The sequence below is a fragment of the Sturnira hondurensis genome, unplaced genomic scaffold (assembly GCF_014824575.4).
Source record: "Sturnira hondurensis isolate 20B ecotype Veracruz unplaced genomic scaffold, ASM1482457v3 Scaffold0006413, whole genome shotgun sequence".
NCBI classification, from domain to species: domain Eukaryota; kingdom Metazoa; phylum Chordata; class Mammalia; order Chiroptera; family Phyllostomidae; genus Sturnira; species Sturnira hondurensis.
The window spans coordinates 9388027-9410140 of record NW_028079044.1 but is presented as its reverse complement, the minus strand read 5'-3'; the positions used below and the strand labels follow the sequence as shown (position 1 = coordinate 9410140).

Sequence of the window (22114 nt, the reverse complement as noted above, 5' to 3'; positions counted from 1 at the left end):
TGTGATGTAGGGTGGTGAGAGCTTGCCAAAAGCTTGATTTTGTTTTTATTTCTTTCTGGTAAATTCATATTGCCTAAGAGTCCACACAATTAGAGCAAATTTATGTGTTCTTAGTTTTGCTTTCTGAAATGAAATAGTATTTTTTTTAACCAGGCTAAAAACTAGTAGGAAATAAGAGCCAAAGTTGTTTACAGGAGTGTGGTAGCAAGTACAAAATATTAACAGACTATCAGAATCTCCTTATGCCTGACTCCAACATCTCCCTCCCACTCCACTCTTCCTAAGCTTATGTTTTTATTCCATGGAACCATGGCTTTGTTCTTCTTTCTTTTTTTAAAATTAAAGTTCTTAGTTTATTAATTCTCTCATGCACACTCACCACAGGTAAAGTCATGGAAGAACCTTTACTCCTTCTGTTGTCCAATCTCCAGTTTCCTTTTTGCCAGCACCAACACTAGCCTTTGCAGACCCCCTGACATTCTTCATTCTGTTCTTGTGCTCCTTTCTCTGTTTGCTTGAGATCTTGTTCTTCTCATACAGGCTGCGTCTTGCAAGTCTGTGTTTGGGTTCATTTTTCTTTGCGTAATCTAAGGAACTGCAATTTGTGCCAAAGCCAGTAGCCCTGCCACCACCAAAGTGGGTTCTGAACCCAATTACAAAGATGACCTGTGGTGTGATCTTGTACATTTGGGGTAGTTTTGGCCAAATTTTTGTCCTAGGTACTGTTGCCTTCCCAGGGTGAAGGATGTCAAAGACCATTTATTGTTGCTGAAGTAGTCTGTTGGTCATGGACTTCCTGGCTCAGATGGTTACTATGTTGTTCATGATGGCAGGCAATCCCCAAGCAGCTGGGGAGGAAAAAAACCTGTTCTTTTCTTACGCTGCATGATCTTTTGGGAATTTTTTGTATATTCTATTTGTATCAATCACATTTTTACCAATGACTCCCTTCCCCATCAAGATGTAACTGCTACTTAAATTTTAAATAAATCTTTTCTCACTTTTTTATGGCTTTGCCACATTTGTTTATATCCCTAAATAATATTTTGTTTATTTTTGAACTTTATACATATGGAGTCATATGTATTAGTGGGTGACTTGTTCCTTTCATCTAATGTTAGTTTTTAAAGATTCATAGATGCTGATACTTGTAGCTATATTTTATTTTCACTATTATTTAGCATTTCTTATATAAATATCCAACAATAATATCATTCACTTTGTGGTCTATAGATATTGATTTATCTAGTATTTTTTACAATTATGAACAAATCTACTATATACATTCTGAAATATACCTTTTGATGCCCAAGGGTTTCTTGATTTAAGAGTGGAATTGAAAGATTGAAGGATTAAACATGTTCAACTTTATTAGGTAGTAATACCTGGCTTTTCCAAATATATCTAGTGCATTTAGTCTCCTTTTAGTAGATGAGTTTATTTTGTGCTACACCTCTACCCACATTGGTCACTGTGCAATGTTATGACTTGCCCATTGGCAGTTTCGTATATTCTGAGTGAAGTCATAAACTATTGTATAGGAAAATACTGGTGCTGGAGACATTGACCTCACCACAAAACTAGGATTCATAGGGATGTTGAGGACCCTTATTCCTTCGCTGACAATTTATGAAATATCAAATTAGGCCAATCACCCAGACAATTAATGTAATATTTCTGTCTGAGTTATCCTGTTAATAAGATTAGAATACAGTTCAAGTTTTATTTTAATATAGCTAGTTGATTTTATCAGTTCTTCAAAGCACTTTTTTATGGAGTAAACAGTTTTTGATGATTTCATTTCCAACAAAATGTCGTTGGTTGAATTTAAAGACACATATATGTTGATAAAATTATAATGATAGCCAACATTTTTGTTTATTTGTTTTCTATTCCTTTTTCAGGGGCTTTTGAAACAGCTTAATGAAAATTCAAACCAAAGTACTTTGAGAATAATTATCAGAAAAAAATGTTTATCAAAGGGATAAGTAGACAGTTGTAAAACTAATTTTTGGCTTGGAGCCTACTTCAAATAGGAAAGTGTTGAAATGACTTAAAACTTCCAAGTACTATAAAGTGATTCAGTGGAATAAACCACCTGTGTCTGATTTTTTTCCCTGGAAGGAGACTTACACTGTAAATCAAAATAAGCTGTATTACTATTTTCTAAATATTTGGTAAAAAATAAACTTGATTTCATGGCTGTCTCCTTCAATTCTGAATAATGTTTAAAAAATAATTTATTCTGTTTTTTACCTTAATATTTTCTATTTTTATTTATCTTTTGCACTGGGATATTAACATATTGACTTTTTTATTCTTAGGTAATTACCATTAATCATAATATCTCATTTAAATGTTGTGACTAAATAAAGTCATAATATCAATCCTGTTTTTTTATTCACTTATATTTTGCAGCCATGTAAGTGTCAACCTTATACCTGAGGGGTCCAAGAGGATGGTGATGGTGATTAACTCTTCTGATAATATTAGCATGCCTTTAATATGGCACTTTGCCATTTTCAAAGTATTTCCATGTACAAGTGAGGAAACTGAGGTCAAGAGAGTGTAAGTGACTTGCCAGCTGCAAAGAGGCAATTTCTGTTTGATAAAAAGTTAGAGATTAGAGCGATGTTAGTAAGCACCGAGGCGAGAGCAACAGTCTTGTTCCCCTGAATCCTTCACTGGAACATTTTTATCCTGACATTCTAGGTGTTCTTGTGAAGCTGAGGAACAGCACACAGGCTGGTTCTATTTGGTAAAATTATTACCCGCTGGCTGGAGACTTCACAGTGAAGTGGACCCTTTGGGGAAAAAAAACAACAGAGAGACTACTGATACCATGTACTTTTAGAGAAAAGTAATCTATTCTTTATTTCATTTTGCATGGGCAGAAATGACCTGCATGTACCAAAGACACAGAAATGAAATTATTAATTCAAATATGAACAGTTTTAGTGGAGAGAAAAATGACAGTGTCCAGCCTTCACTAGGCCAGACGCTGCTGGGTAATGTTAGTTGTAAGAATAAAACCTCAAGACTGTAATACACTGGGATAGATGCTGAAGTATAAGGGACTGTGCACGATGAACTGGGTGCCTTTGGAAATGGGTATCCAAATTTATGGCTGTGATATCAGGTAATGATGGCCATCCTCTGAGACTTCTGCAGAAATTAGTGTTTCTTTAATAAACTAGCAGCCTGAGCAGGGTAGTGAGTGTATCATATACTTGTATCTGACATAATATACTTGTGATGGGGTGGGGTGGACAAGGGCGAGGCAGTAAAGCTGGAGGAGAGGAGGCAAAGCAAATAAAATGGGGTTGAAGAGGGCGTCAAAGGGGAGGGATACTCATCTGCCACTACTGTCTTCCTCTACCTTCCTTTCTCCCTTTTTTTCTCTTCCATTCTTCTGTGCTAGGGCACAGGGTTTGCAATTTGATTCACAGTCCTTGCCAGCCATTGTCACACCAGATACGCTCCATTCATCGCTGTTCCCGTTGGCCTTTGAAAACAAGCTCCGTGGCCCTGCTCTGTTTGTTGTCAAGAATGAATAGCTCCAAGGAGGAATGTTTCCCAGACGAGAGGTGAAGGGGTCAGTGTGGACCTCTGGACATTCGCAGTACTTAACTTGCAGGCATACCACATGAAAGGGAGCGCGACTGCCGGCGCTGCTGACGGCAGTTTGTGTGCGCGCCGCGAGGCGCGGGCTCGGATCGCTCAGATCATGAGATTGCCTGTCAGGTCATCTGCTGCAAAATCCATTATGAAAAACACCCGAAACTGATGCCTGACTGGAAATCCTTAGTTTACTAAATTGCAGAAATTATCTTTGGAAGGTTTTGTCACTTTTATATATATATTTTTTATAAAAAAGTAACGTTTGCCGCAATGCCTCATGCAAAGTGCTAGCTGAATGAATCTGTCACTGAAACTTCAATTCCAGATTACCACACGGCAAGATCTGCTATTATAAATGAAAACACATCTTTAGAAAGTTCACAACAGTTTGAAGTAGATGAGCTATTGAAATGTAATAGGAAAATCTCCCCTTTACAGATTAGTCTAACAGTGATTGTAGTCCAATATGTAAACACAGTCTCACTTTATTGTCAGGGTAAAATGGCCCTTAATGTGCTACTTCAAGAGCAGGTTAGCATTACCTAAGCCTATAGATAATGATATAAATTATCTTTAAGAATTCTTTGCTGTGGGTATGGCATAGAATGCATAAGCAAATAGGAAATCATTGCATTATTAAACTACTAGACTTTCTTGATAAGTTGTTGATTTTTTTTTAATCTTTGCAAGCTCTGAACCACAATTTACTAGAAGAATATTAGTGAAGAATTCTTAGGGAACTTTAAAAGTAAATTTTATCAAAAGAGGCCTAAAACAGGTACACCCTTGAAGTGACAAGATCACAGGTGCACTGCACTGTTCATGGGGCGACATAGGGGTACGATCTCCTTCCTGTTTATTTACTGGCCTTTTGGAAGATTACTATTTTACGGTAGTTTGCTATGACTGTGAGCTGTGCTTTTCACGATAAAGATTGTACTGGTTCTCCAAATAACAAAAGCTGTGCTAAGGAAGAAGTAGTAAGACCTGCAGTATGGCAAGACTGACGGAAAGAGCCTTGAGGACTGTGGTCAGATCAATTAGAATCTCACTATACTTGCAATTTTTTACTTACCAGCTATCTAAAAAATTTTATATTGAGTATACTTATAATGAAAACCTTGAAATGATTCCATTTTTGAAATTAGGAGAGTCTGGCAAGGAAAGCGACAAAGAAGAAAAGAATGAGGATGAGAAAGGAAATAAAGTTCCCTTGTATTGTGCCTGTGCTGAAAGAGATGCCCTCAAAGTGGACAAGATCATGGCCATTCAGTCAGATTTTAAGGCCGGCCATAGCACATATCACTACTATACCTTTTTTTTTTAATTTGCAGAAAGGGATTACCTCCATGATCAGTGGCTTCAGAGTTGTCTAGACAACATGCTTCAGGTGGTGTCAGTGACCTCAGTCACACCAGGCTGGCTCTAAATTACTGATGAGTAGAGCTGGAAGGATGTATTATAGTAGTTATAAGCCATAAGAAGGTATTTAAATAGATAGATAAGACACATGCAAATCTTTTCATTGCCATGACAACCATCTTGATATAGGTTTTCCATATGTAGCAAGAAGGGCAGAGCAAAAGGCACTGGAAAAATAGCAGGAACCTGTAATGAAAATGAACCCTGGCAGAGGATTAGTCCAGATCTTCGTCATTTATTAACTCTTAATGGGATACAAACTTCTGTAGTAATATACTACTCACTGGATCAGAAAACCGTTATCTCCAACCCTGAGCTGTAGAGTTCTCAGCTATGTGATTACATCCCAGGCTCCAAGTCCTCAGAAATGGCTCTGACTGATGCAAGAAAAGGAAGGAGGAAGAATACCAGTGCACTGCTGCATGCAGATTCTTTGGTGCCCCATAGAGCTTTTCAGAGAATGGTTCATCCAAAACTCAAATGGATGATTTGGCTACCTGACTTTGATTGTTTGCTGTTATTGATCAGAGAACATAATGAATTCCTGAATAATCATAAAATGGGGCAGTGCATTCCTTTTCAAAGCAGGGTGGTGGTTGTTCACGTGCAAAAAACCTTAGGGAGAAGAAAAGAAATGCTGCCTGCTTGCCTCTCCCTCCTTCCTTCCCATTTCTTTTTCTTTCTTTTCTTTGCTCCCTTCTTGTCTCTAGCTCTCATTGCCATTCTCTTTTTGTCCTCCTGGAATTCTTCATTTCTTCAAGTGCCAAAAGAGTTTCAGGGCCAGCTCTAGGCACTGATGATCCTGCTGTGGCCTTGGAAGCTCCCTAAGCAATGCTTTCTTCCGCCACATACCTGCAGAATGAATCGAGTCCTGCCAGCCACCCCATCCCAGCCCGCTCTGCCCTGAGCATCTGTTCGGAGGTGAATGATGAGGGTGAGAGAACACAAGTGTACCTCCAGCTTGCTGTAACATTTCCCTCTGCAGACCACAGACCTTCACAAGGCCCTTGACTCTTTTGAAATAGAAATGGCAATTCCGCCTGCTACTTTTAAGGCCAAGGCATGTACTGTCAGCAGCGCCGCAGAGTCATTAAAATTCTTCAATCAGATCTTTGTATGTTCGATCAATGTATGGGTGCCTTTTGACACAAACTGGCATTTCAGCACACAAAGGAACATGGGTGGAAACAAGCTGGTTTATTAATTAAAGTAATAATAAATAATTCCACCCAAAATACTTCAGTATGTTTAGTGCAAACGTTGGCTCAGTCATCCGTGACCTGAGGCTGTTTGAAAACTTGGCCTTGCTTTGTGCTCTTTCTAGCATAAAACCAAATCAAAGATAGATAAGACAATAGAACCTGTCTTATCTATCTTTGATTTTGATATCCATCTAGAGTTTGATAGAAAGACCCTTTCCTATCACAGAGTAACCTAAAGGTTCATTTGGTCATAGCTCTGACAAAACAAACTCTACAGGGTGTTATTTAAATGCGGGTTCTTTAAAAACTCTTTAAGTGGCAACATAGTCTAGCAGGAGGCAGTGATAAGAAATGGTTAAACTGAAGCACCTTTCGGTAAAGCACAATTTAAAATCTCATTCATCAGGTTCCACCTGTCCTTCAGAAAACATCCTAACTTTATAGAAATTGAAGACTAGCCATAGCCCCGAAAACTGTTGATATTAACACTGTAGGCCATCCTCTATACTGACATCTCAGTTGCTTATCCAGAATGTGTGTTCTGTCTGAACAGTTTGGGGGGTGTTGTTTTGCTTTCAAGATATTCAGATGTTCCTCTTTTGACATCCAGGGTTTTAGTGAACAATCTTTCTGTGTATTTAAAGCAAAATGAACGTGGTCTGGTCTGGACAATCCTGTGAAACAGCTTTTTTAATGGATGCCAGCCCTGTCGCGTTAATATGTACTACGTTTCTGGTGAATCCTAAAAGAAGACATTACACAGTGGATTTGGAGGAGTTAAAGGGAATCTACAGGGTGACTTTAATCTTTATGTCTTTATATACTGGAGGGCATTTTACTGCACCTCTGCATTGCTCTCACTCCACAATCATTTTCTCCTTTAGAAATGTAGCCATTTGGATCAATAGTTACAGTACAATATATTGTACTTCTGATGGGGGGCCTCCTAGGACAGTTACGAAGGACTGTGGTGATTTCACCAAATGCTTGGTTATACGCTAAAGCCTATTTTTTAAAAGAAAGTTAGCGCAACATACATAGATCCAAATTTATAAGCACTATAATACATTTTTTACTCACTCTACTTATGTATATTAAAATAAAATTAGGAAAAATGAAGTGCAAAAGAACATTTTGCAGCTTGAAAAATAGAGGTTTTTAATGGGACGCCAGAGCAGCAGCAGCTAGAAGGAGCTGTCTTTTGGAATTTGTAGCTGCTGCTACCAAAGACTGAGATTTTGGGTTTGGCGTCTATTTCTAGCTGTTGTGATGATTGTACATTTCTAATATTGGAAAGGAAAGGGGGGGGGAAAAATCCCTGAGATGGCCACAGATGTTTGCAGAGTGCACAGAAGATGGAGCAAGCAAAAATGTAAAGAAATTACATGTCTGTTACAGTGTTAACAAATGTGGGCTGCAAGTCGAGGGTTTTACTGTAAATTCTTTATCTATAAACAAACTGGGTTATCACAGCTGTTTATTACACTGCTAGTCCTCGTCTTAACCTTTACGTCTTTATTGCTTACATACCATTCCCTTGTTTATGCGTCTGTACCATTCGGTGCCCTTGAACTTGGTCCCTGCGAGCCCCGACCCCTGCGTGCTTGTTCACTCACTCCACTCACGTCTGCAATCAGTAAATCTGAGACAGGCCCTGGCTGGTAGCCGAGCTGCAGTAGGGCAATTAACACAGAACTAAAGTGTCATTCCTGGCAGGGTGGGGAGAGTGGCAGACCGCAGATGACAGTTCTCAGTTCTGAAGCTGTGACATCCAGGCCAGACCTGGGATTATAGGGAACAGGGGAAAAATGGAAAGAGGGAGTGAGGGGGGTTTATTTGCAGGGGGAAGAGTTCCTCAAAGAAAAGAGCTGAGTGGCTTCTCTTTGAAGAATTGTTTATTCCCTGTATCAGATTTCAGCTGTCTGACCAGTTAATTGGATGAATACCTAGAGGAAAACATTCTGTGCACTAAGTGAATTGGGGAAAATGGGCATCTTTCTCTTTAGGAGAAAGTGCTTTTTCTTAAAAAAAAAAAAATCACCAACCCTCAATCACCTTTTAACGGTGTTCCTGCCAGACTTAGATTAAAAAAAGGAAAAGAAATATCTTTTATTAAGAGCTTGCCTCTCCCCACCCTTTTGCCCACTCGCAGTTTCCCCTGCAGCCACCTACCTGCCCTGGGCCCTGATATCTTAATAAACTTGGTGTTGCATAGAAGAAGCAAAGCACCCAGGCGGCTGCGTGCTGAGAAGAAGCTTCTTTTTTAGTGCTTTGCTCTAAGTTGCTCAGGAGACCTACCTATGAGATATGAGAAACTGTCCTCAGGCACCCCAAAGCCCTGAGGTCTCGAGGGCACCCAGGCCACCAGGGGGCCTCCTGGATCCTGAACTTGGATGCCCAGGTGTCAGTTTCCTGGGTGTTGTGCAAACCAATTTTGAAAGCAAGGCCAGCCCTTTCTCAGATTCAAACGCTCTCTCCCCTCCTTCATCTCGCTGCAGGCATTTGCCTGCTATTCTCCTCAAATAATTTAAGTTTTCATGGGAATGGTTTTGATTGTTAGAGAATCATATGTAGGAATAGCAGCTGTCATTTACTGAGTATTTAATTGCTATCAGGAGTTCTACTGACTGTATCTTATTTATTTCTCACCAAGAAAAAATCAGCAACAAAACAAGGCCAAAAGGCATGGGTTATTCTCTCCACATTTCAGATGAGAAAGCTAAGACTCAGAATCATCAAATATCTTGCCAAGGTCAAATGCCTACAAAGAATAGAACCAAATTTCAAGGTATGTTGATGTCAGAAAATATGTCTGGCGCCCTGGGGAACAGTCCCTTAACAACTCAGTGTCTGTTTCCTTATCTGTCAGATGGGAATATGCACCGAGTAGGGTTTTTGTGAGGATCCAGTGAGCTGATGCTGCGCCTGCAAAGGGCATGGGAGTAACTGTCTAGCATGTCCCGAGGGCCCTGGAATGCTGTTGTCAGCATCACAGTCATTACATTGCCTGCCTGACCATTTGCAGGGAGGAGGTGAAGGGAGTAGCAGGTTGAAGAAGCCAGTGTAGTAACTCCCCCCCACGATCAATCTGTAGAAGTAAGGAAGAAGAAATAGAAAAGACTTGAATTTTGGACACAAGATAATTTATTTGTGAAGCATCATGTAATTCCATCCAAATACATGTAGATGATTCAGCTACGTAACGAGTTCACACAAAGGATGAATTGTTCAAAAGGACCTACTAGGCTAACCTTTCCCCACTAAGGGTTTGTTAATATCGTAGCTGATAAGGCTCTGGCATTACTCTGTCTCACACTGTACAGTCTACCATGTGGTTGTGAAATGGAGGCCGTCCTTTCAAACTCTGCCTTATGAACATGACATATTGGAATTAGCATCTTGTCCAGGAACATAAGCTTCAAGTCCTGAACATACATACTTGATAGTGTGATGCTTCATATTAGCACGAACATGGGGTTCCAAACTCATTTTAAAGATGAGACGATGGACTAGTTGAGTGAGATAATGGTTTTCCATGTTGTGCCAGGGGTAGGTCCAGCTGTCTTGCCTCCTGGCTCATCATTTTGTCCCGCATCCTGCACCACGGCCCATCACCTCTGTATCTTCTATCGATATGTAGAACTCAGGAAGTGACAGGTGTGCTCAGTAATTATGACAATGTCAAGATTCATGTTGTGTGGCACTCAGAATGAAGAGAAGAGAATTGTCACTGTTCTGTGGCCTTCCTAACATTCACATTTCAGCCTGAAGTCATTGAGGAGAACTTCTTTAAAAAGTGGCCCTGCTAGTAATCTGCCCCGTATGTATATGTTTTTATTTGTGTTTGTCATTGCCTTTGAAGCGTTCAGGCTGTGGCCCATGGTTTAGTTAAAAGGCATCAGAAGTGAACGTCCCTTTACCTCAGCCCACACCGCTGTTAATTCCACTCTTACTTTGGAATGTTCCTGCTCTTGTTTCGTCCTCTCAATGCTGAACCACTGCTGCCCATACCGTGTGAAAACTGTTTTTCTGAAAGATGGTCGGTGTTTTTCATAGAAAACAGTTCTTACACTAAGTAAGTTTAGGGAATTCTGAATGATTTAGAGCCTTACAAACTCATGACAAGCCTTCTTAAAAAGCCTTCTTGAATTATAAAATGATCCAAATGAAGAATACTCTTTAACTTTGCTTGGCCTAACATTGCCTGAACTTATTCAATAATAGAACTGTTTTCTGCAACAACAGTATGTTACTGTCATAGAGTTACTGTCCCATAATGTCACAGCCCTGGGAAAGAGGGGTGAGGATCACTTAACCCAGAAGAGACACAGTACTCCGCCCACACTCTACCGGCCAGAACTCAGTCACACGGCCCGTCATCACAGGCGAGGCCTGGACGTATAACTTAGCTGGTGCCCAGGAGGGAAAGGAATTGTATCTTAGGAACAGATAATTTTTTCCACAATTGCCAACTGTTAACATCTTTCAGAACAGGTATTCCACGACCAGAGACTGTTAATGCCACTTTCTTTCATCTGCTTGAAGTAAGATTAGGTGCTCCCTAATTTTTTTCCAATTCTGGAACCCATCTACAAGTGTTTCTTTAAGGTGTGCTTGGAAATGGGGTACATATGTCTGCTATAATTTGATTAAGTAAAAGAAATGTTCTAATGGAACTTATTTTTCTTAATTGCATGGTGAAGAATCAATATTAAATCTTAGTTCAGAAATGAAAGTGAAGGAAGATCCAGGTATGTGGCTGTGACACAGATCTTTCTGCTGTTCTCAGCTGATGCAGGGATAGAGTTTAGAGATTTGGAAGAATGGTTGGTCATGACCCATCTGGCAGTCTTTCTTACGTATTGGGTGTCTCAGAATGGCTCTGGACCAGTGAGAGCTCACACTCAATTCAGGATTGAGTTGTCTGATGAGGATTTGAAATGTTGCTATCTCATGCTCTGAGTTAAAAATGAAAAGGATGCACATGGTTTGGACTTTAGGCAGGCGTGCTGGTGCAAACGTTCTGAAACCTGGCTTGCTTTTTCTCCAAGGCATGTGGTCGACTACTAGCCCATAGGAGTAGATTATAGGGCTGCTTTAAGGTTAAAACCAGGATTTTTCTGGAAAAGAAGTAGTATGTTGAGTCTAGTACTGTTGATGTCCACAAAGGTGATAGCCAAGAGCTCTCGATCCTTCATTCACATCTGGAAAATATGGTAAAGATGTATTTTATATGTCTTGTATTGACCATAATTAAACTTTAACACATGTGAAATTAAGGGTTTTGCAAAGAAAAATCATATCCCTACAGGCCCTCTAAGTTAATTCAAAACCTGTCTTGAAAAGTTTAACTCTGATCAGTTCCTAATCATTTCATTTACTGAGTTACAATGTAACTTAGAAACAATTTCCTAATTTTACAGGAGGGAAACTTAAAATCCAAGAAGTAAAAGTGGTCTGGCCAGAATCATGTGTAATTTGTGGCAGAACTGATAAAAAACCTCACCTGTTTAATGGACATGCCCAATCTCTAGTTGATCTATTATTTCAAAATATCTAAGTAATAAATGCATTTACATAGCTATTTGCATAGCAAAGATAAACTTATAGAACACCATGAATTTAGTTAATTTTTTCAAAACAATTTGAGTGCTGTGATAGGTGCTAGGTTTACAGCCAGTAATAACAAAAAGAAGTCAGAGGCTGTTGTGAGGAATAAATGAGCTAGCAAGGTGTGCACTTAGGATAGGATTTGGCAAACAGTAAATGATCAATAAATGCTTGCTGCTGTTGTCAACCTTGTTATTGTTGCTACAGTAAAATGAGAAGACATCCCCCCACTTGTTTCCTTCTTTGTAAAATCTCATTCACTGTGCTTGTGTCTTTAGGAAATTCAACTTATTCCATGAGAAGGCCTCACACAAGCTCCTCATTCTTCATGGACTGCATTCCTCTGTGACTCTGAGCCAGAGCTTGTGTGTGCGATGTTCCCTGGGAATATTTATAGTTAGCAGCTGATTTGGAGCGGACGAATGATTTAAGCTCCATAAGAAGCTGGTATTAATATTTTCTACTGTTTTTTTTCTGAATTGACTAAGGTTGCAGTTGTAACATCTACTAATCTTTCTAGACAAGACAGGAGTGGGGAGTGGGTAGAGAGAGAGACAGAGAGAGAGAACGGGAATGGAGAGAGAGAATGAATAAGCATGTTCCTGGTGCAAGCGTGAAATTTACCAATGCTAAGAGAGTGGCCACTGTTAGTGTTGCAGGGGCTACGAAAGTGAGTTAACTCCGACTTTGTCCTTAGAGGACTTTACTGTCTTCTAATGAGCATAAGGACAGTGCACAGATGAGATACAAAGTCGGGGTGGGAGAGGCATGAAGCTCTGTGGTGTATAGAAACAGAAACAAATTCTGAAGGGAAATCAGAGACAGGACATTTGCTTTTGAAATCATCAAAAGCAATGACCACTGAGCCAAAAAAGGAAGGTGTTTAACTGATGATGAAATAGCTCTTTCTCCAATGCTCAACTAGCAGAAGTTGTTTATTTATTTGTTATAAAAATATCAGTTTCAAACAGTTATCACCCCTACTGTTATATTAGCATTTATTTGCTGATCACTGAAAGTGCACCGTGTGCCTGAGGGAATTTCTCTTCAAGTGTTCCAGGTAAGACATTTCCGCTCTAACAAAGGTACGGAGGGGTGTAAACTCAGAGGCGACATTGTTATGAAATGTAAATCTGCAGTGCTGAGTGACAAGGAAGGATTCAAAGGCACTGGGATTGAAGAAGACAGAAGCAGGGCTTTAAAAAGGAACCTTATGTTCTGGATAGAGGCAAGCCCTGGTGATGACTACAGTTGATTCAAGCTTTGGAACTTTTTACAGGTAAACTTCTACTCTCAAACTGGGTGAGTACAACTATTAAAAAATTCTCCACTAAAATGGGAAGCAGCCTAGGTACACTTCATATAAAATATACCATCAAGTCCACCAGCCAACACTTGAGAGTCACAAGGTTTTCCTCCACACAGCAATCATTGCCAGCCAATAATTTATTCCAAATTATTGAACCTTTAAGTCACGTGAAGAAATGGACTAAGGAGCCTACTCTGTTGATATTGAATATCCATTTTAAAGAACTAGGTCATATGACTTTGATCTTTAGCCAGAAACTTTTTGGTTTGTTTTCTGTTCTGTTTGGGTGTCTAGATTCTTGATCATTGCTGATTGGATATTTTAACTACATATATTACATCCCACCTTTGAAAAAAATAACTTGTTTTCAGAATCATTTTCCTCCTACTGTTAGGATTATGTTGATACCATGAAAAATATAGTGTCCATACATTGCCAGCTATCTAAGTATTTTGTGCTATTAGAAACTTATTGCATTTGTCATTCATTCATTCATTCATTCACTTGAGTGTCATTGAATATTTATAATGTGGCTGGTACTCTTAAACCTTGAAGATGAAAAGATTGACAAAGACACGTGCCGGCTATCTTTCCTACCCTCCAGATTCACCCTCTGCTTTCCTTCTCCTTATTCTATATCATGGAAGCCTGATCTTTATGGAGATTATTAAAAGGCTCTTTTGAGCTATAAGCTGGTGGGATGTTCTGGATGGGAGAGAGAGGTTGGGGTGCTCTTTGTCCCAGACCACCCTCTACCACGTTGCTCTGTGCAGCTGTGTTCCATTCCTGGAGGGCAGGCTTCTCTCAAGAGGTACTTTTCGTATACCCAGCCTTTCTAGGTTCTGCTCCTTCCTCCAACACTGCTGGGCTAGACAGTGTGAGAGAAACCACTGTTACTAGGCCCGTGATACTGCCCTATTCTTCTTGGTTTTCTTAACCCCAATTTTAAATAGCCTTCCTTTTAAACTGTGCTCAATTACCAAGTTTGGGAATGGAGTCTGTTTCTTTCAAGGACTCTGATACACTGTGTTTCTTCCATCCAAGAAATTAATACTGCTGGGTAAGAATAAATCCTGGATAAACACCTATTAAAATAAATAGTAACAAATTTTCTACACCTCCCTGGATTCGGATTGTGGCAGCGGTGGCCCAACTGATAAAAATAACCTTCTGACAGTAACTCCTCTTTTGTTGCAAATGTGCTTATAGATTTTTCCCATGATTTCTAGATGCAAAGATATTTCCTGTCTAGCACTCCAGTAGGATCTTAATGGTCAGAAATATTCTGTAACTAAGACTGCCCTTTCTCTGTAGAATACACAACAAAGAGATTACAAGGGTTTCCAAGAGCTGGGGCAGGGGTGTCACTTAAAGCGCTGCGGTGTCCTGCTCTTCAGCTCAGCCTCCAGCCTGTCCTCTAAGACCCATTGTAACAATTTACTCTCTGGGCCGCAGTCTTTTTCTCACTGCTTTGTCTCCCCTGCTGAAGATGTGAAATCTCTCATGCTTTCTCTACGGAATTCTAACAGTTTTGGGGATGGTTTTACTGCACTTTTTGGATTTACCTCATGTTTCCCATTACTGTTTTTAAAAATATAAAGTCTTCCTCATGAAAGGAAATATTCTAGGTGACTTTTGAATTCCATATTTCCTGATAATTATTAAGATGTTTTAATGTATAACAAAGATGCATTATTTTTTACACTATCCTTGATTTCTTTCTTAGTACAACCCAACATCCTATTTTTAAAAAATCTTCTCCTGTTTGTCAAGTCAACATATTCTTTGAGCTGTTGATGGTAATGTCTCTATTTCTTTCTTGAGAGGCTGTGGGTAATTCAGAAGCCATTAGTGTACTGTGCATGAGTAGTTTGAATTGCTTCTTCCGCTGGGTCTTACCTTGAACTTGCTACACTCAATTCCATTCACCATTGTGGAGCTTGATTACTTAACTGCCTTTGGTCTTTCTGAAGTTCTTCCCACTCCTTTTTCTTGACTGCATGTATGTGTAGTACCTGAATAATTATGTGGTTTTGATAAATTTGCCGACTTGCTATTTACCCCATTTTTCAGGTTGTTAATAAACTTATACAATACCTGTGATCACCCACTCATGATTCAGAGGTCATTAACTAATTTCTGAGCTGGCAACTAGTGATTTATCTCAGCATTCCTCCTTTTAACTAGTTTTCAATCCAATGCTGCTAGAATTCAGTGACTTTTTAGAAGATACCAAAAGAGTCTGTTAAACTCTTATTATTCAGTGAAAATAAAAGTAGTTGAAACTTGTATGAAGACACAACCTAAATATTACTCTCACGTAATATTCTACAGCCTCTTTTGAATCTCAGTCCATAGCCACCACTTTGTAAAATTGAAAATGAATTATTTCCCAATTATTTCTCTTTTTGAAAGACATTAAAAAATGTTAACAGGCAAGGCATTGTGGGATATAACAGTATTAAATGTAATTTGCCACTCTGTTGATAATTATCAAACTGGCCATTTATCAACTATTTAGACATGGAATAATACACTGTGCTAAGTACTCAAGGGCAGACAAAGTTTAAGACTTCACTTCTTACTTCCATTAGGGGACCCAAAACAGAAGCAACTATTCAGTACATGAGCCTGCAAGGGACATCCAACATTTGGGTGTCTCTGGATTACACTAGAAGAAGAGTTACGTGGGCTATGCACTAAATACACAGACACTAACAAACACTGAAGAGCAAAAAGAAGAATTTGAGTAAATTTACTATTTTATGTTGGGTTGCATTCCTAGGCATCCTGGGCTGTCTGTGGTCTGTGGGCCACAGGCTAGACACACCTGCAAAGCATTATGTACGAATATGTGTAGTAATACGACAGGATTCCAAAAGATGAAATATAAGCAATTATACATTTAATCGTCAAATTAATGTTAGAAGTAATGAACACTGAGTGTCCTTAAGGTAAAATCTTATTTGACTGGTGTCATCATGGAGTGGAAAGAGCATGGACTTTGGAGTCAGGTTTTGGCTTGAATCTTCTCTCTGACTGAGCTTCAGCCTTGCTCATCAGCTTCTGCTTGAGATGGCAATGAAGGTGGCCGACAGATGATGCAACAATGACTTGTTCCAAATTAAACTTTCAACGCTGCCTGTCGTTTCCCTCCCACACTTCCTCTCAGCCTCCCCCATACCAGGAAAAACAACTGTGCTTCTGGTGGCTCAAGTTAGAAATTTTGGTATTATCCTTGATTCCTCCTCTTCCCTCACAACCCTGGCGTCTACTGCTTCAGCAAATTTATCAAGCGCACCTCTGACATGGGTCTTCACGTGGAATCACTAGCCTGTCTGCCCCTGGCTGCCCTCCGAGCCTGGCCGCTGTGATTGCTCATCTGGAATAGAGCCCCAGCTTCCAACACATCTTCCTACCTCTGCCCTCGCCCCGCTCAGTCCCCTTCCATGTGGAAACCATTGTAATTTTCTACAAATTCAAATTGTAAGAAGTTCCTCTTTTGATTAAAATCCTTTAATGACTATCACTACATGTAGGGAAAAAATCTAAACATTCCTAAAGCCTACGAGATTCTCTGAGGGTCGTGCCCTTCCTGGCTCCCCAATTCCACCTGCGCCTCTCTTTCACCTCAAATCCTTGCATCTGTCAATCTCATGTCTGCTCGTGATCTTTATTTTTAATTGCCTTTGTTGAGACTATTTTTTATATCATTCTCCACTTTTCCTTTAGGTCTTAGAGTTCCTTAGAGAAGAGTTTCTAATCACTCTTAATTTCTTTTATTTTCTACTTTAAATTATTTTCCCAATTTTATTATATTTCTTTCCATTATTTTTCCATAATGTGTCTTTCTTTTCCATTGAGACATAATCTATAGAATGGTAGAGTCTTTGTCTTGTGCTCCATTGCCTCCTTAGTACCCTGTGTATGTTTGGTATGTGTTAATTTATTGAATAACTAAAGACTAATCATATAAAATTCTTATGGATTTCATTCTAATTCATTTGGATAGTTGTCACAATTTGCAGCTTATACTAGCATTCCTCTTAACCTTTCTAACTTAGAGTTTATTTTCTATAACCTTAAATTATTCTTATATCTTAATTGGAAGATCATTGGTTATGGACAACAAGAACTAAGGATGTCAGGCTGAGAAAACACAAAAGCTCGCAAGCTTTCTGAAATGAGAAATTTAGGTCAGGCTTAAAGTAAGTAGTAATAGTGATACTATTAAATAAAAACAGACAGACAATGATGAGAACATTGCAATGTAGGAATATGGACCTTTGCTATCTCTTTAAGGTAAGTAAGATCTCAACTTACTATTTACATTAAAATTGTTCCATGTGTAAGCAAAGATGATGCCATATATCTTGGTACAAGATATGAGAAAGTTGTAAGAATGCTTTCTGATAGGTTTGCACAGTCATCTCCTAAGGAGAGAAAGCACATAATGTCTCTACAATAAAAGAGCAGAGCCATGGGGAGATGAGTCCTCACAGGTCTGGGAAAACATGTGCTAGGAGCTAAACTGCTAACATTTGATGGAATTTGCTATCTGCCAAGTCACACTGTTTTAATTATTGACCGTGACTTATATTCTTCTAAAGAGTTCACCTGGACATGGAAGAGTGTACTGAATTTCCCTCCTCTACGTCAAAATAGACTTGGCAAATCCCAGTTCATTCCTTGAACTGTTCAGTCTGCAATGCTCATCCTTTTCCCTCTGGCGTTGTCCTGCCTGTCACCTCTTCCAGAAGTTGGTTGTTCCATTTAGTTTTGCCAAGGTCTCAGAGGCCTCACGTGAGCAGAGATACCCAGGTAGAGTTAGAATGTGACCATGAAAATGACAAGGTGCCAACAAACACTGCAAGTTTATCAGCAACACCCAGAGACCATCGCACACAATCTAATCAGAAAATCACCTACACACAAGTTATCCCATTGGCCACCTCAGGTGAAAATGAAACAGCTGTTTAATTCTGCATTTATGAAAGAAATTCATATCCTGAATCTTTGATATCTTTATTATGAGTGCAATTTATTTATTTATATTGTTATCTCATTTTGCTTGAGATCATTATCTTGTTCTAGAGTTATAGTCTCCAAGGGTATGGCATGCATACTGGTAGTATGGACAATGATTTTAGGAGGTACTTTGATGAATTTAAAATAATGTGATAGTAGTATATTTATTTTTTTGGTGTATTAGAAAACACGTGTATGGCCCTCAAATCCCTGGTACATTCTTTAGAACAAAATTAAGCAATGAAATGGGAGTTGATTTATAGTATTTTTATGATAGAATAAATAATGTTACAAATAATACTCAGATCTGGACAAAAATTATGAACATGGTAAGTGACTATCTAAGTTTTGGGAAGCATGGTAATATTCCCTAGAGATAATCTCACTTGGTTTATGACAGGAATAAAACAGGTTTGGCAATTTCCTTTTCATTTGACAACTTGATTTAAAAAAAAAAAAGTTCTGCTTCAATAGAACCCCCAATGAAATTCTTTGCAACAAAAATTGCTAAAGGTGAGAGTAGGAAAAACAGAGGAAGGATGGGAGCGGAAAATGGGGGACCAGCATGAAACTGGGGCTCTGGTTGTGACGGCACGCCTGCGTGCCCCGCTGGCAAGTGGAGGAAATACGATGTGGGAACCCGGACGACTCAAATCCTTAAAACTTCCCAAGAAAAGAGCTTTGGTGGGTCTGAGACTATGCAATCGCCAGCCACAACTGAATGCTTTATTGCCGTCTGGAAGTGTTTATTTTCTGAACATAAATTCAGGGGACAGATTCAAGGCATGTCTAGAAATAAAGCATATCATCATGTGAGCTGAGCTGACAAGGACAATTTACTGTACCCTGCATTTGTTCTGGGCCAATCGGAGGAGAGCCGGCGATTAACATTCTAAAAATCCCTGCTGTTCAGTTCTGATTGTCCCTTCACTGAACTTTGGGATGGAGTGGATTAACCCCTTGAGGGACTCCAGAGCAGAGTGCAAAGCCCAGGAAGGGACACTTGTTCCATCCCAGGAGATATGCTCAGTGTCAAGATGTTCTGGTAGCAACAGGCTCGCTGCTGGTCCTGTACATCTGAGGGCACTGGGAGGCAGCCACACACTAAACTGTTTCCTGAACTCTTTTGCTGAGAAACTGAGGTTTGGGATTTATTAGTTAAGTTTTCATCTGATTCTGCAGTACAGATGGGGCAAGTGTTTATGTTTATCATTTGAACAGGGACTGAAAACCACTTAATTTGGAGAGACAGGAGAATATAGTGCTTAATAGCATGAATTCCAGAGCTTGATGGAGCTGGATGTGACTAGCAAGCCCTGTATTTATAGCTATGTGCAAGTTATTAGTGTATCTGACCTTTTGTTTTTTATTTACAAAGCAGAGGGTGATACTCAGACCGTAAGTGAGCTAGGAGGATTAAGTGAGATAATGTGTGTGCAGTGTCTGGCTCAGTAAGTACTGTGTCCCGTAATTGTTATTACTTACTAATTAGTACTATTTTGTTCATCTATTGAGCAATATGGAAATGCAGAGAACATTTTTGCTATTTTCCTGGAGGCATAGATGTTGTTTTACACACCATTTTTAGAAAACCTAATCTCAGCTATAGGTGGCAATGTTTAATCCATCGTGAGTGTACAATTTTGAGATTTTATTTAAACCTTGAGGGCATTAGATTGGAAAAAAAAAACCCTTCAATCTCAAAACACCTCAATAGAGAAAATTTTAGAATAGTATATAGAGGCAAATTCACATTTAAATAACTTGCATCACTCTCTCTGATGTGCAGAATATTTAGAAAAATGAGCCTAGAATTCAGTTTATGTTAGAAAAAGAAATTGGCCAAGGTAGTTGGTTTATTTGAGATTAAGATTTTGTATGTGTCCCTTTCCATCATACAAATGACTAAGCATTTAAAGTTTGAATGTATTCATGATGAGGCATTTTCTACCACTTCCATTTTGGGTTCTGTCCCCAGGATCTTTCCCTTCTGCTCTTGGTTCCTCACTCTAACTAGAAGCAAACACCAGCAGTCAGAGGGGGTGTGATGGGGGGTGGGGGGAGGAGGAGGAAGGAAGGATCACAAGGAAGCATTTATTGGAAAGGGCATAACTTACACTCTTGCATAATTTTTTGCTGAGAAAATTCTAAGCATCCTACAGAGTTACTGGGTAAACAAGGATTATAGAGGTATAGGTTTTAGCTTACTTAATGTTAATATTTTGTCCTTTTATATTCATCTGAAGGACACAAAACATTTTCATTGAGTTTTTTGGAAAAAATGTTCCACAAGTCTTTGTTGTCTATTTTGATGGTTCTATAAACAGACATTTTCATGGCCAATTGATTTGTGAGCTGAAAGTATCCAGGGAACAGAGTTTCTTCCCCTCCCCTCCCCCCCTTCCCTTCCCTTCCCTTCGCGTCTTTATCTTTTGAGTTTACCCTCCCTGAAGGTGAGCCTGCATTTTAAAATATGCTATTGATCATACTTTATTTTCAATTTTACCTTATCCTGATTCATTCAAAGTAAGGTTCCGGGTAACCCACAAGAGATTCCAATGACTAGTTTTGCACGCCTGTTGCTAATATCCCTATTTATGACAGACAAGTTGGCAATATATTTCTCAACTATCTTCATAACTGAATAAGGCTATTATTAGAAACATACAAATGGAAGACTTAAAAATGGCTAAATGGCACATTCCATTTCTCTTGCGACTAACTCCATGTATTATTATTACTGTTTAATAATTAATGTTCTTGTTTTTAAGATGCTAACAATTTAGTGTTGGTCCTGCTCAATCCTCTTTCATAATGAAAAGCTGTGTGTTCTATGGCCTCCTATCACTCCCACACTAATTGTGATAAAATGTTCAGTGAATGTACCAATATGTATTTCAAAATTAGGAAGAAGGAATGTAGGGAAAGTACTTTGTACTTTTAATTGATATGCTGGACAGCCCTGGTTTTAATTGAACTAATGCATTTACTTTTGCTTGTTTCTAGATGTGATTTAAAAATCATGGTGCCTGAGATCATCTAGTCTGGTCCTTCAAACTCTAGGTGGAGTGTCCGTGTCTGTGTCAGCTATCCTTGCCTTTTTCTCCACTTTTTCAGTAAAAAACAATTTTACTAGTAATATATTTAACCTTGTGACCGAAGTTCATTCAGACTAATATAAAGGTTTTCCTAAAATCTCGTTCACCATGACCTCTTACCCACCCCCCTCCACCCCTGTATTTTTTTCTTACTTTTCTGAAATTTCCTTTATCATCTTTCCCAAGTCAGTTATGTTTTTCTGAATTAATCTCAGAACTGAGGGTCACTGGGCATCTTCCTCTTTGACGAAATATCTAAACTATAGCCTTAGTTTTGACTCTTGGACCTGTGCTATGCTTTAGTCACTCTGTTTAGTTCTTGTTCTTCATGTATGTCTTTCTCAGGTTAAAGGAGATCTTTTCATGGCTTCCCCACCCTTTCCATGAGAATTTTCCTACTGGGAATTTTAGCGGCAGCCTCACAGCTGTAGAAGTCATCCCGCCCGGGCCACAGAACTCCGGATGCTGAAGGCCCTTCCGGATTTAACTCAGCTGTCTGCTTCCTGGGCCTTTGTGTGCCACCACCACCTCTGTCCCCACAATGGTTTCCTACCCTGTGGCCATACCACGCTGCTCATCTGCTCTCTCAGGCTCCTGTCCTTGTCCCGAGTAGCCACAATCGCCCTTTTCTTTCTTGAAGGCAGCTCAGAAGGTATCAGTTCCCACATTCTTCTCCAGCACCCAAGAGCAGTTAGGTCCCCTTAGTCACTGAGACCACAGAGCTCCAGGCTCTCTCTATTATACCTGCAGTTTACAAAGCCATTGATTCCACCCCCTTTGGCATCTGAACAGGAGACTCTTGAAGGAGAGATCCTGTCTTTCTT

At 39.4% G+C, this 22114-nt stretch overlaps 1 pseudogene; it reads right to left on the bottom strand.

The window, feature by feature from the left end:
- Positions 1–390: 390 nt before the first annotated feature.
- Positions 391–825, bottom strand: LOC118988977 (40S ribosomal protein S24-like; annotated as a pseudogene).
- Positions 826–22114: the final 21289 nt, after the last annotated feature.